The following is a 15,182-nucleotide window of genomic DNA, read 5'->3' on the forward strand; positions in this document are numbered from 1 at the left end:
TCACAAACAGAGTGATTAATATTTTCTGCTCCCCTTCCCATATCTATTCATCCACCAGATACAAATAATGGTTGAATCCAGTCAAAATGTTCTGGAAAGCAGCATTTTACAAACTGCTTTCAAACAGAGCTTCATAATTACAATTTTTATTTATTTTGAAATGACTGATGTCTTTCTTGCCCTCCTTGCTTCTCTGAGCGCACCTGCCAATGTATATTTTAAATTTTGTACAGAGCAGCTTTTCTCCTTTCAAATGTAGGATTGCTAAACAAATACAGAAATAAGTGTAATCTTTCAGCCAAAATAGCTTTGCAATCGCTGAAGTTTATAAAAGCGGTAAATTGTGGTGAAAACCCATTGTTGGGCTTGGAGCACAAAGAAAACTGTAAATATCATATTAACTATAGGCTATTGCATTTCAAGGATCATTAACTTATAACTAAATTTCTATTACACTTACCTTGACCTCTGAATTTCCTATCTTTCTCTAATGACTTGAGAAATTGAACTTCAAACGCACAATTTCAACTTAAACAATGAGCTTCCAATGAATCCATCACAAGAATAGAAAAAAAATCAATTCTTTTGCCCTTCTTCCTCAGATAGTAGTTTATTTATTATACAAAACTGGTTAATTCTAATAACTAGAAGAATACTAAGAATATTTTTTTTAAAAAGAGAGAGAGAGAGAAAATCCTGTCAAAGATTGGAAGAGTGCATGTTATAAAGGTGTAGCAGATATTCTGAGATTCTTCTTTTGTCATTTCTGATCTCGTATTTCCAGCTACATGTTCAATAATTTTCAGTCAGTCAGTTAACTTATGTTCAAGAGTACAAATTCAGAAAAGGCAGCCAAGAATGCTGTGGGGACAGGTGTCAATTCATAATTAATAAGTAAAACGTCCATTGTGGTGATCCCTGGAAGGCAGCATAAAACAAAGTGAGGGTGGAGGGGTGTTGCTAATTTTGTTTAAGAGGTTCAAATTGATATGTTAAATCTGTAGTGGGTTTAATGCATCTACTGTACTTTCTTTAAATTTTCTCAAACTCAAAATGGCATTGGCTCTATGTTTCCCTTTAATATACAATTGTACAAACCCTGAAAGGATTAAGTGGTTATCATTTTTTTCAAAGTATTCGTGTATGTCTGCTTTAGCTCCCAAGGTACGAGCATTCACTTAATGCTCGTTCAAAGTTATGTGATGAGCACCCCCCTAGTGCTTAGGAGCAAGTCCCAAAATTACAAATGTTGCTGCACAATGGCGGTTGTTCACCCTTACGAGCAACCACAGTGGTACTGCAACATTCACCCTGGTTATTCGCTCCCTCCCCACTCCCGCCCCGGGTCTCCCTAGACACCAGGCCTTCGGTACTCACCCTGTGAAGATCGAGAGATCCTTCGCTTTCTTGGCTGCTCCAAGCCTTTGGTGCATTCACAGAGAATGGAGGCCTAAAGTAACGCAAGAGCACGCGAGATCAGTGGGGTGAGATCTCACACTGCTGATCTTGCATGATCTCATGGTTCTTTAGGCCTCTGTTCTCTACAACAGAGAACAGAACCAAAGCCAGGGATGCTTTGACGTGCCTCCGGAGGCTGGATCTGACCGCCAGAGGCCTTTTCCAGGCTGCTGCCACCTGGATCTGAGGCCAGGGGATGCTTCCACAGCCCTCCAGAAGGTGGACCTGGCCACCAGAGGCTTTTTCCAGGCTGCTGCCACCCAGAAACGGGCCTCTGGAGGGCTGTGAAAGTGACTTCTGGCCTCAGATCCACGTGGCAGTGGCCTGGAAAACGCCTCCGATGCCCGGATCCACCTTCCGGAGGGCCACAGAAGCATCCCCCAGCCTCAGATGTGGGTGGCAGTAGGAACCATGGCAGAGAAGGGACGGATATTTTCAAGGTGAGCCCAGCACAGCAGGAAAGGAGAGGGAAGCATGAGGTATCTTAGGGGCTCAGGGAGGCCTTGGAGCCTGGTCCATCACTAGGCCCTCTATGGCCTTCCCCACCCTGAGATACCTCATGTGCAGTTAACAAGCTGCCTGCATCTTAACAATCAAGGGAGTGATCTTGTTCAAGGTACAAGATTCACTCCCACGAGTTATGAGTGACATTTTGCCATTTGTAAAATGGCTAGAAACTATGTAGTGCTATCTATATCAGCAATGTATTTTTTACTTTCATTCACCCCAATGATATTTATAAGAAGAACATGGAACAAAATGTCGCTGTACATTCACATTGACCAACAAGAGAGTTCCTCTTTATGGTTCTACGGTACCTCTTCTGTCTACCATCCTCACAATTTTCTGTTCATCATTCCCACTGACAATATTCTGATACTCAACATCCCGTGGGTTTTAGAGATAATTGAAAATGTAGACTTCAGTACTGTTGGACAGATTTTATTCTGGGACCTGAGTTTTCTCCAATTATATTGCATTCAAGAATTGAATGCATTGTTTATGGGTTGGAATACATTTTATACAACTTTTTTTAAAAAAAAAATTAAACACAGTTTTTTGCTTTTTTTAAGTGTCAGCGATGACATTTCAAATATTGACTAGCCCTCCTTTTACATAGTCAGGTGAAGAAGCAAGACTTACCATATCAATCCTACATCCAGCATTTCATATGAGGGTAATAAATGTTCTCATGGTATAAAAGAATTCCAATTTAGATCTTTCCAATCAACAAGGGAAGAGTGGGAACAGAACCTACATGGATGTTGTGGGCAGATGTTGTCCCTAGATGATTGCATAATGTCATGAGCAGACTTCTCCTCATCTCTTCTCTGCATGTTTCCAGATTCCTTTTCTTAAGAAATGCGTGGAGAGAGAGAGGACAAGTCAAGAGAGAGGAGTTTTATCTGTTTGCTGCTTGCTTAAAGGCCATGAGATTATGCTGAACTGTTGTTTTTTACATAACTCTTTTGAATTTCCAAACTAGACAGATAAGCTAAAACTAAATGACTCTGATAACTATCAGAATGCTCTGAGGAATTGTTAATAGTACATCAACAAAAATAATTAAACATTTGAGACACCTGTGGTATGTATTTGCTTTTTATGTCACATAAATCAGTAGAGATTAGGTGGCCAACCATTTCCTTTAACAGATGGATTACTTACTTTTTAAAAATATGCCCTTTGAAAGCAGTGTTCGTAAAGAGTGTGTGCTGAAAAGTTGTGTTTGCACTTGTAAATTGTCTCTGCAGAGATCAATTTGGCAGACGATCAGGTGTCCTGAGAACTTCCCATAAAGTTTCAATTTGTTCATTAATTCATTTAATTAATTTCTATGCCAGTCTTCCTCCTGAAACTGAATTTACAGAATAATGTGAACCGTTGCAGCAACAATAAAATCAACCTTTTTTTTAAAAAAAAGTTTCATTTCAAAAGCATAAAGCAATATAAGAGGCAATCTAAAAGACAGATGCTGCAGTAGCTGTCCTGCTGATTGAATAGTTGCTGATTAGCCCAGTTGCTAACTGAAAGCAGACTATGTGGGAGTTAGTGACATTTTTCTTTGGAGGGACCATCACTCAGGCCCTGCTACTGAGAAGCCCTTTCTGCCAGTGAGCCAAACTAATACAAGCAGGGCCTTTGACAACTTAAATTAGAAGATAACTGGGGAAAGGAAATGTCCCAAAGGTGCTATCAAAAAACAACTGGACTTTCTTGGCTTTGTCTTTGAAAACCTTTCACCTCTCCTCCAGGAAGCTTCTTCAGTTCTGACTGAATAGTGGGCAATGGAAAGATTTATATGTTTTGTAGTCATCTGGTCGTTAGCTCTGAGTGTCATTAAGAACTGCTGGAACTGCTGAAAGACCACTGCAAAGATAGTGCAGATCTCCAAAACTGCCATCCTGATGCATTCATTACCTGTGGTTAAAAGTACATTGATTTGATTGTTCTATGTAATGTTTCTTTACTTTCATTCACAAGAAGTTTATATTGCACAGCATTTTTCTTTTAAGATGTTCTCTGATCACAACAATCGGAAATAAATATTTGCTGTATTAAAAATTAAAATCAAAACATATAGTTTTCCCTTCTCTCTTTTCTTGTCCTGTTTTGGACTGCCTTGCTTATCAGAGAGATCCTGGTGAGAAGTAGGCTGCTTCCCGCCCCCCCCCCCTCTGTAAAAGGGAATATTTATTCTTGTTTATTTGTATGCATAAAACAGATTTAGTGATCTGTTTGTCTAAGCTACATTTTTCTCATTGTTTTGGAATGGAGTCCTTCCTCATTGTTATGCAAGAGTTTGTGTTAATTTTTCCTCCAATTAGTGAATCGGAAGTAGCTATTCCCTGAATGCAAACGAACAATGCATAAGTGGGTTCTATTTCTGCCTCATCTGAATTGAAAAAAATATTTAAAGCAGCTTTTGACTATATCCATGTGTATATGTCAGCTATAGTCCTTAGAATATTATTAATCTCCAAATACACCTGATAAAATAAGTAATTAAAATGATGAGAAAATAAGGGAGTAATTCATCTCTGATGAAGTAAGTATCCATACTGCAATGTCAACTCTTGCACTCTATATTAATTAAGTTGTAAAGATTATCACCTCCTGTTCCATACACACATTTAATTATCTCTCCTCTGAATGGTATTTGCATCTGGGGTGGGTCACTATGGAAATAAAGAGGTAACTTATTTGCATTAATTGAGCTCTAACATGTGTTCTTAATATTTTGCTTAGATCTACTGGTAGCAAGCAAATTATAATGGTTGGTTGCACAGTCAACCAGATGTTTAGACGATTTGGCATTTTTGTCCACTTATCAAGTCTTTCCCAAGGACCTGGAATAAGCAGATGTTGTTTCGTGGTGTTAATGTCACAGGACATAAGCTGTTCCGAGTAAAGCTGCTTTTACAATTGAATCATGATGACTTTGTCAATGCCAATAGTATTCAAATAGTGCTCCAGATGTTTTGGAATTGCACCCAAGAAGCCTATTACTACTGGTACTATCTTTGCTTTCTTTTACAACAGTCATTTTACTTCTATTTGCAGGTCTTTGTATTTTGCTATTTTCTCCAGCTCTTTCTCTTCTATTCTGCTGTTTCCAGGTATTGCACTGTCCGCTATCCAGATTTTTTTTTTCATATTGACCATGGTTAAGTCTGAAGTATTATGTGGCAGATGCTTGTCTGTTGGAATTTTAAGTCTCAGAGCACTTTAGCTTTTTCATTTTTTGGTACTTTTGTCTATTTTGTGTTCTCATTGGTTCTTGTTTACAGAGAAGTGGTATTTCTTGCTGATATTCCAAGGCACTGTTGTTGTTACTTTGGCATGCATACCTTTGTTTGTAGTCAGTCTATACAATTTTCTTGCAACAGCTAACCAGGTGGTCCCTGTTTCTTCAGCTTCTTTGCAGAAGCAGCATTTGCCGTCTTCTCAGTTCTGTCTTCTCTGCCTTCCCAGTTCTGGCTTTATAGGCATTTTTCTTAAGGCTTGATCTTACGCAGCCATAATTAGCCCCTCCATCTCTTCCTTCAATTTTCCTGCTCTGAGACACTGCCAGTTGTTGTCTGTTTGACTGTTTTATATACTTTCTTTAAAAACTTTTTTTTTACTTTTTTACTTTTTTTAATGTACTGGCTATGCAGTGTAACTTTGCCTTGCCGTGTCTCTTTTCTATTCTTCATTTGGTTTTTCTAACAAGTCAGTTGGCTCTCTTCAGTAAACTTCATGGTGGGTGTATAGCTATAGCCCTGCATCTTCTTCACTGTCCTTTAAATATTTTTCCAATGTCCGTTTTTCTTCTTCAACTGTCTGATGTACTTGCAACATTCTATGCTCATCTTTTTCCTTGGAAGGTAGAGTTTAACTCAGGGGTGTCAAACTCAATTTTATTGAGGGCCGCATCAGCATTGCGGTTGCCCTCAGGGAGCAGGGTGGGTGTGGCCTGGGTGGGCGTGGCCTGCTGGGTGGGCGTGGCTAAAATGTGTATGGCCTACTGGGTGGGCATGGCCAGCTCTACATCGTTCGCATCAAGGGTGCCTATGGGGGCCTGGGCAGGAGTGGGACAGATCTGAGGGTCTCTGGCAGAAGGAGGGTCTCTGGGCCAGGGCCAAGGCAGTGGGGGCCGTTCCCTCACTGTTTCCAGGATGGCTTCGTGGGCCGCATGAAACCACTTCACGGGCCGGATCTGGTCCCCGAGCCTTGTGTTTGACATGTCTGGTCTAACTAGTTCCCTGCATGGATGAAGGGCTTGGATTCATTGTCATTCCTCTTCTTTTTCTATCCAGGGCTTTTAGTTCTGCTTGAGCCCAATCCATTATTCCAATTGTTGTCCCATACCTGCATTCAGAACTGCACTTTCCCCCCCCCCCCGCTTTATCAGGTGTTAACTCAGTGATGGCAAACCTTTTAGAGACTGAGTGCCCAAAACCCGCCCCTGCCCTACCCCACCGCCCCCACTCTTCCCCCCACCCCACCCGGCCCCCTGCCCCACCCCATCCTGCCTGCCCGCAGGGCCACCCACCATCTCCATGGCCTGCCACACATCACCCAAGTGGCCCAGCAGCACCATGGCGGCTACGCCCTCCACCTACACCCCAGAGCATCATCTGCACATGATGGGGCACGAGGGTGGAGTCTTGTCCTCGCTGCCCAGCTGCCATGTCCTTGGCTGCACTGCTCTGCACAGGCTGTGCCTGGGGGCGACTCTCTTCCAGGGGCCTGCTGGTAAGGAGGGGGCTGCAGGGGGAGGCAGAGCTTGGGCAATGGCGTGCATGCCCAAAGAGAGGGCTCTGAGTGCCATCTCTGGCATGCATGCCATAGGTTTGCCACCACTGTGTTAACTCATTCTGTGCAATCATTGATGGACTGTAAAAAGGTTTCTGATTGAATTGAAATTGGACATTCTGCCTATAGCATGCAATTCGAGCTTCAGCTCTGTCGATTGTTTTGGCTATAGCTGTTATTTGTTGCTTTATTATTTTCAATACTTCCTTAATCTTCCTCGTTTCTAAGTGATATTCCTTGTTCAGGTATACTTTGGTCTTCTTGTTATTCACTTTTCTTTCAATGGCTCTAGCTTGCTTACACCTAATCTGAGGATACTAATCTTATTTTCCAACCTGATCTTCCATTTTGGTGATGCACTGTTTGACTCTTTTCTTTCTTGTTTGATGACTTTGGATTCAAGTTATTCCATTGTAACTGCAGCCGTACCGTACATTAGTAGGTTTTCGTCTTACACTGAGCTGGTGCTTATATTTGATATTACAATATTGGCATCTTTTAATTCTTTGCTGTTTGTTTTGTTTAATACTTTGTCTGTTGTTTTTGTGCTATTCTAGATGCTCATTTTTTCTTTCAATTGTTTTTTAGTTAGAGGGCTTTGTTCTTTCTAAGGAGATGGGGAATAGATACCATTCAGTAGCTGTGCTGGCTTCTTCTACTGCCAGCTTCCTCTAATTTACTTTTATGGTCTGAGGTACTTCTGGTAAGGCTTTGGTTTCTTTGCCCTGGATAGTCCTTTGAAGTTTTTCCAGTTCTGCTTCTATGGATACTTCATTTAATATTACAAATTGACAATGATCTGCTAGCTTCTGCCCTATGCTTCTGATTCTGGAGGTTGTTCTTTTCAGAACTGGTGTATTCTTTTTCAGATATCCTTTTCTTATTGAATTTGATTTGCAATACCACATCATTTTACCTTTGTTTATATTTATATTCAGTTATACCAGGCACACTGGCTGAAAAATTCTGGGAGCTGAAGTCCACAAGTCATAAAAGGGCCAAGTTTGAAGATCCCTGAGTTACACCTTAGTCATGCAGTCCTGAGTCCTGGAGCTCATTTGTTACCAGACGTCACCAGATGTTCAGGAACTCCAACACCTATTGTCATCCTTGTTGACCCAGGCAATGACCAATCCAGTATGGGTTTCTGGAAATGATGTCTCACCACATCATTTGTGGGAGAGACACTCTTTGTTGAGCTTCTCTGATGAAACCTGTCCAATATGGTAGAACCTCTGTCATTGATCTTATCTTCCTTAGAGCACACAAGCCCCACAAACACACCAAGGTATTATTTTAAAGATTTGAAATGGTTCAAAGGTGATATGTAAATAAGAAGTGATCAAATATATATTTAAGCATATTCACACTGCCTAGCCTTTGGTAGTGATTAACAGTATAATGAAATCATTTGTCTGGAGTTTGATGTATAGTTGTTATTATCAGACATTGTTCTGTTTTTCAAGTTTGTCGTTATACTTCAGTCATCAGTGTAATAATACATTCATTTTATAAAGGACATCACTTCCACTAAGAGATATGTCGAATTGTTCCAGAAGATGGAAAAGCAAGGAGGGTGTAAAATAAAAACATGTTTGGACACAACTATTGACCTCAAGCTAAAAACTAAATAATTATAATAGCTAATGGATGTTATTTGCAACCCTATTTGGACCGAGATGCCCTACGCACAGTCACTCATGCGCTCGTGACCTCTCGGTTAGACTACTGCAACGCTCTCTACATGGGGCTGCCCTTGAATACCACTCGGAAGCTCCAGCTGGTGCAGAATGCGGCCGCGTGAGTTGTGATGGGGGTCCCCCGATACTCCCATGTAACACCTCTGCTCCGCGAGCTGCATTGGCTTCCAGTTGTCTTCCGGGTGCGATTCAAGGTGCTGGTGATGACCTATAAAGCCCTAAATGGCATGGGCCCGGATTATTTACGGGAGTGCCTTTTGCCGGTGTTAACTTCCCATGGTCCTGTGCGCTCCCATAGAGAGGGCCTCCTCAGGGTTCCATCGGTCAGGGAATGTCAACTGGTGGCCCCCAGGGGGAGAGCATTCTCTGTGGCATGCCTGCCCTCTGGAACCAGCTTCCTGTTGAGCTCCGGATGGCTCCCGACCTTCGCTCTTTTCGCCGCGACCTGAAGACTTGGCTATTTGAACTTGCCGGCCTGGACTGAGGGATTGGGGTTTTAGATTTTAAATTTTAAATTTTAAATTTTAGAATGTGTTTTATTGTTTAGGGCTACTTGGTTTAATTTATTTTAATTTTTGTATATTATGTGTTGTATATAGTGTTTTAGTTGCCCTGTACACCGCCCCGAGTCCTTCGGGAGAGGGGCGGTATATAAATCCAAATAATAAATAAATAAATAAATAAATAAAAGTGATGAGAAAAGAAAATTACAAAAAAAAATTCTGTACAGTTTGATGCTCTTTAGTGGTCACTTGGACTACAGAACTGCAGAACAGGTATAAATAAAGGTGCTGAAACATGTATAAACATTAAGAAAATTACAGATACTCAACTTACAACAGTTCATTTAGTGACCATTCAAAGTTATCACAGCACTGAAAAAAGTGACTTACAGGCATTTTTCACATGACTATTGCAGCGTCCCCAGGGTCACATGATTTGCATTCAGATGCTCAACAACTGACTCACATTTATGATGGTTCCAGTGTCCTGGAGTCATGTGATCCCCTTTTGCAACCTTCTGACAACCAAAGTCAATGGGGAAGCCAGATTTGCTTAACAACCAGGTTACTAATTTAAGAACTTGAGTGATTCACTTAACAAAAATAAAAAAAATGTGGTGAGAAAAAAAATGGGGCAAAAACTCATTTAACAAATTTCTCACTTAGCAATATAAATTTTGGGCTCAATTGTGGTCATACGTTGAGGACTACCTGTAGTCTGATTATCCTTTGTAATAGTATTTCAGAATGTGTTTTGCCACAATCTCAACATCACATACAGTTTTATTTTAGGCAGAATTTGCTGCTCTCCTTTTTCTTTTTATCACCTAAATTTCCCTTTGTGACAACCCCATTGTTATGTATGCAGGCATCTGCATAGCAACAGCCCTCAGGGGGCGTTGGCCTGGACAGTTTCGGCGGGAAACCTAGGGCCAACCCCATTGGCTGTTAGCTTACCTGGCCAGGTATATAAGGAGGCCAGGTAGCCCTCATTCCTCAGTTCACTTCCCCTTCCAATAAAGAGCTGAACTCACACACCGGCTGGCGTCTCTCTTGCGTCGGACCCACTACACAATACCCATCATTACAACTTTCCCATTTAGCTCTTAGTTTTACAATTTTTATAACTGTTTAATACATTGTTTTAGCTGGGGCACACTTAAAGTTATGTAAATATTGTATGGCTGGTTATTTAACTGAGTGACATTCAACTACTAATAAACAATCTAGAAACTGGCTGGGTCCACAAGATTCTGGTCCCTTGAGACTGCAAAACCTTTGATTCATATCCTGTGTCATGGTTCTGATAGATGAGACTAGTAAAAGAGAACTCCAAGGCAAAAATATTCCTTAAAGAACATATTTATTTGGCTACATAAAATCAGCAGGATCAAAAGTGAAACCAAGACTGAAGTCCCCCCCAAAGGTTACAATGTTACAAAATTGAACTGGCCAGCCCAGTAATATGTCATAAATCACATTCCCCAATTAACTACTTGAGCGGGCATTCTAACAGAAGCTTTAGCCCGCCAAAATGCATTCAGCAATGACCTTGGTTCCCACAGAACAATTTATTGTTTTGACTAAGCTAAAAAGTACTCATCCCCCCTCCCAATTTTGTGGCAACTGAAAACGAAGGGAAAATGGCTTCAGCCAAATTCGTTCATAGAGTTGATATCCTGATTATTTAATATCTGCATTAGTTTAGCAGTTTGCTGTTGGGATTGACCTTTCCACTCTTTGACCCTTTGTTTGGGAGCAAAACAGTGTTCTAAGTGCTCTTTTGGAACTTACCCACTTTTCTCAAACGTCTCTTTTGGTGTGAAGTCTCCCATGGCTCTCAGTTCAACCATGTTTTCAGCTCCTTCCCCTGCTTTATTAATTCTATGCCTGTGCAAGTCAACACATATTGATCCTGACAAAGGAAATATGCCTTGAAGGAAATATGAGTCACTCTGCTGATGCAAAGAAGCAAGGCAGTTGGCCTCACCAGGTCATCCTGAAGCCTCCCCTCAAGGCTGACTCTTGCTAAAGGTGAAAAAGGGTTCTCCTCTGGTTGGGGAAGTGCTCCCACAAAGGAGAGGCTGTAAAGGAAGGGAAGCCTTCATTGGGTGCCCCTCTCAATGTTCTCTGTCAGCCCTCCTCAAAACCAAAAGAGGATTCTGGATATCTGCAGGAATCTCTTCTGGGGTTTTCATAAGTTTCAGAGAAAGATTAATAGTCGCTGGAAAGCAGAGTAAGATAACGCAATGTGATCATTTCACTCTTAGCAGGCTATGCTGTTTCGGGAAACAGCTTCACAGGGACACTCTGCTCGAATCTCCACTAAAACAAAATGAAACTCTAGAAAATTTCTTTTATGCCTGAGCAAATAACCTGGTCTGTGAATTTCTTATATGCCTGGGCAAATAACCTGGTCTTTACTAGGACTATAACATTTTGTTCTTAGACTTTTGTAAACCTGGAGCCAGTTTACTCGAATTAATTGCTTTGGACTGTTCTATCAGAGCTAAAACGTATATAATAAGAGCTAAAGGCAGTGTTATTTGATGTTATCCTCTACTGAAAAAAGGTCATTATGTTATAAGGAGCTGCATTTTATTATTTTTTATAACAGAGACAGGAAAATTTGATATACAGTAGGTGAGGTCTATTACGTTAGCAACTGTCAAATGTAACCAAAGAAGGAAGATCAGCACCCTTCAGAAATAAGTTGTTTTGGGGGGAAGGGGGTTAGAAGAACTTTCAGTAGTCCCCTACTGCAAGGATCTTGTCCGTAGGGTATATAATCTCTCCAAACCCTGCTTACTCTTCTCCAGCACTCTATGGTATGTGCTGTCAGTCTGATCCTGCATTCACTCCATGCATGTGTGTCTGTGGAGGGAGACTGGGTGAGCTGTCAGGACTGTGCAGATTAGCCAAGCTATCAACTGTGATGCAGTCTGGTCCTTTTCTTTTCAGGAAGAATAGTGTACCATGAGAAGAATAGCAAACAGCAGTGTTGGCTCACGTATTGTATTTTGATTTTGGAAGGAAATGGTTCTGCAGCAGGCCAGTAGAAGACTCCAGGATGCATATTCTTTGCAACTTCCTTCATTTTTTTTCCTGGGTAAATGCTGCTTTCAAGTCAAAATACTCTTGTTTTGTTCCAGCCTATGACCAGCCCTGTTTGTGTGACAGGAACAACCCCTTTTTCCTTTTGACAAATTAATAGGCTGGAAAAAAAACAATCCAAATTTATTTACAGTTCCAAAATGATAAAGTCTTTCAAACAAAAAAGCAGCAGAATATTTTCTTCAATAAATGATTCAAAACATCAAACAAGAGTCAAACAGATTAGCAAGAATAGACCAGGATTCTCTTTGAATGTCTCCAAACGGTTGCTTTCAGAAACCAGCACCGCCCACACCTTCCCCTTTTATTATCTGTCCCAAGGTGTGGCTTCTCAATGCCTTCTCCTACTTTCACTGAGTTGCCTCATAGATTTTCTCTGCTCTGCTGGATTGCCTTCTGCTTCTAGCATCTCTGAACAGATTCAGCTATGATTCCTCTGAGTCCGACCCCTCCTCCTCACACAGCTGAGCCTCATGAGGAACAGGATTGGAGGGGCCAGGCTGAGAGTCTTGCAGTGCATCAGAGCCTCCCTCCAACCCTGAAGGCTCTCCAATATAGAGCTTGCTTTATTTGAAACCCAAACAAAATGAAACTAACTAACAAATGCAAAACATTATTTTGATTTCTAATTCCAGACTTCTGAGAAGCTGTTACAATCTCAGACAAACCTCAGCTAAGATGATCGGGTCCCTTTGCCTGGAAAGTTGGATCGTCATTGCTGCTCTTTTGCTCTCATTTAAGAATGGATGAGGCGTTGGAAACCAAAGCTGATATCCATGGGCACCATACTGTCTTCCTATGCGTTATTGGATTCATTAAGGATTTGTTTGAAAGACAAATTAAAACAAAATGAGAGGGAGAAGAAGCTTACCTTTCAAACAGTGACATTCAGGCACTCATGTTTTGTAGTAATTATAACATTGGTGAATGCACTATATGAAAGAACCATTATATTTTCAAAGGTGAAAATAGTGTTGTGTATATGCTTGGAAAATCATTATATTCCCAATTAGGAAGACAGATTTGAGAGATTTGATATATTGTATTACGTTACATAGAAAAGAAACTCACATTTTTATTGAGTCAACTTAAAGCCAAACTCCTAACAATATTTACTTATCTGTATGCAGTGCTTTTTTTGTAAAAGAAAAAGGTGCCGGAACTCACACGTGTCATACAACCCGCCTTGCCTATCCTACAAGGTTCCATCCAAAAAAGGTGCCGGAACTCCGTTCTGAGCATTCTATGAGGAAAAAAGCCCTGTCTGTATGAGACAAAGATGGGTGATCTTTTTGAAGTAAATGTTGGGCTAGGTTAGTATCAGCAGAACTTACTACAATACTAGCCTCATTCTCCTTTGCTTCCTCTCTGGATATCTTCAGAGAAAAAACATTCCACCCAAGGAAAGATTCCAGGCAACTAAGGATCGGATCCTGGTTTTCCAGAGTGCTAACTCACTTGAGTATCTATTGTAGATACTCAGTATTTTTATTTGGATGGGACAAGGATAACGCCAGACATCTATGTTCATCACTTTTAAGATAGAAACTTTTCCCCTAAACTGAAAGCAGACTTTCCTCTGCTTTCAACCATATTATTAAAAATAGTAAAAATATTTTATTAGAAAGACTCTTCTATCTTTGGATTCCATTCCATAGTAGCCCTTTTATCCCAAAGATAGCTTTCTATCAATGGATCACCATGTGGGAAATAGGTTCTCCTCCCCTCTATAACTCACACTGCAATTCTAAAATTGGAGAGAGGGACGAATTTTGAAGCAGATTTGAAGGGGCAGAATAAAGACAAGAGAAGGGAATTTATGCTTACGTGACACTGTGTGTCACATATATTCTTTAAAAAAAAACCAGGAGATCTGTGGCAGTAGAATGCCCTTTGGCTTCCTCTCTAATACACTCTTATTCACAGGGCTTTTTTTCTCATAGAACGCTCAGAATGGAGTTCCGGCACCTTTTTTGGATGGAACCTTGTAGGGTAGGCAAGGCAGGTTGTATGACATGTGTGAGTTCCGGCACCTTTTTCTTTTACAAAAAAGCACTGCTTATTCACATTAGGGTTACAAAAAAGAAATATATGAGAACAAAAGAGCAGCAATGACTATTGTGTAGTGGGTCCGACGCAAGGAAGAGACGCCAGCTGGTGTGTGAGTTCAGCTCTTTATTGAAGGGGGTAGTGAACTGGGGAGTGAGGGCTATCTGGCCTCCTTAAATACCTAGCCAGGTAAGCGGACAGCCAATGGGGTTGGCCCTAGGTTTCCCGCCGAAACTGGGTTTCCCGCCGAAACCATCCAGGCCAACGCCCCCTGGTGGCTGTTGCTATGCAGGTGCCTGCATACATAACAATGACGATCCAACTTTCCAGGCAAAGGGACCCGATCATCTTAGCTGAGGTTTGTCTGGGATTGTAACAGCTTCTCAGAAGTTTGGAATTAGAAATCAAAATAATGTTTTGCATTTGTTAGTTAGTTTCATTTTGTTTGGGTTTCAAATAAAGCAAGCTCTATATTGGATTTTTCTCATTTCTTTCTTCAGTGTCCTAAAACTCCCTAAAACTTTAAATGGACTGCCAGTTTTCTAAATGGAAGCTACGAAAAGATAAATGTTTGATATCCAGCAACTCAGGGCGATAGCAGCCACTACCGTACAGGAGTAAAAGGAGAACAGCCAATGGCGTCAGCAGATTAATGGTTCTTACATGAACACAAAAGCATGAGAAGGGGGGAAACAAACCGTGTTATTTTTGTGAAGTTGGAACTGGAGAACCACAAAGTTTGCTCCTGCTGAGCCTCTGTATACGTGACTGGATTGCTTTCCCACAGACCTAATGATCTCCTGCAAGATCAATAGTCCTAAGGAAAGCAAGTTTAATGGATTGCAAGGTGAGAGGAAGAATGAGCTCTAGAGGGGAATAGGAGGAAGAAAGTGGGTGAAGCTCTGCAAAGAAGCTCTGTCCAGACTGACACCCTGATACTTGTTTCTTTTACTTCCTCGCCACACCCGAATTTCTGCTTTTTTTTGTTTGCTTTTTATAAGGGAATATCAGGCTCCTGATATGAGTTGTTTTGGGTTATCTGAGGCATGGGGGAATT

This window comes from Vipera ursinii (assembly GCF_947247035.1).
Source record: "Vipera ursinii genome assembly, chromosome: 1".
Lineage (NCBI taxonomy): Eukaryota > Metazoa > Chordata > Lepidosauria > Squamata > Viperidae > Vipera > Vipera ursinii.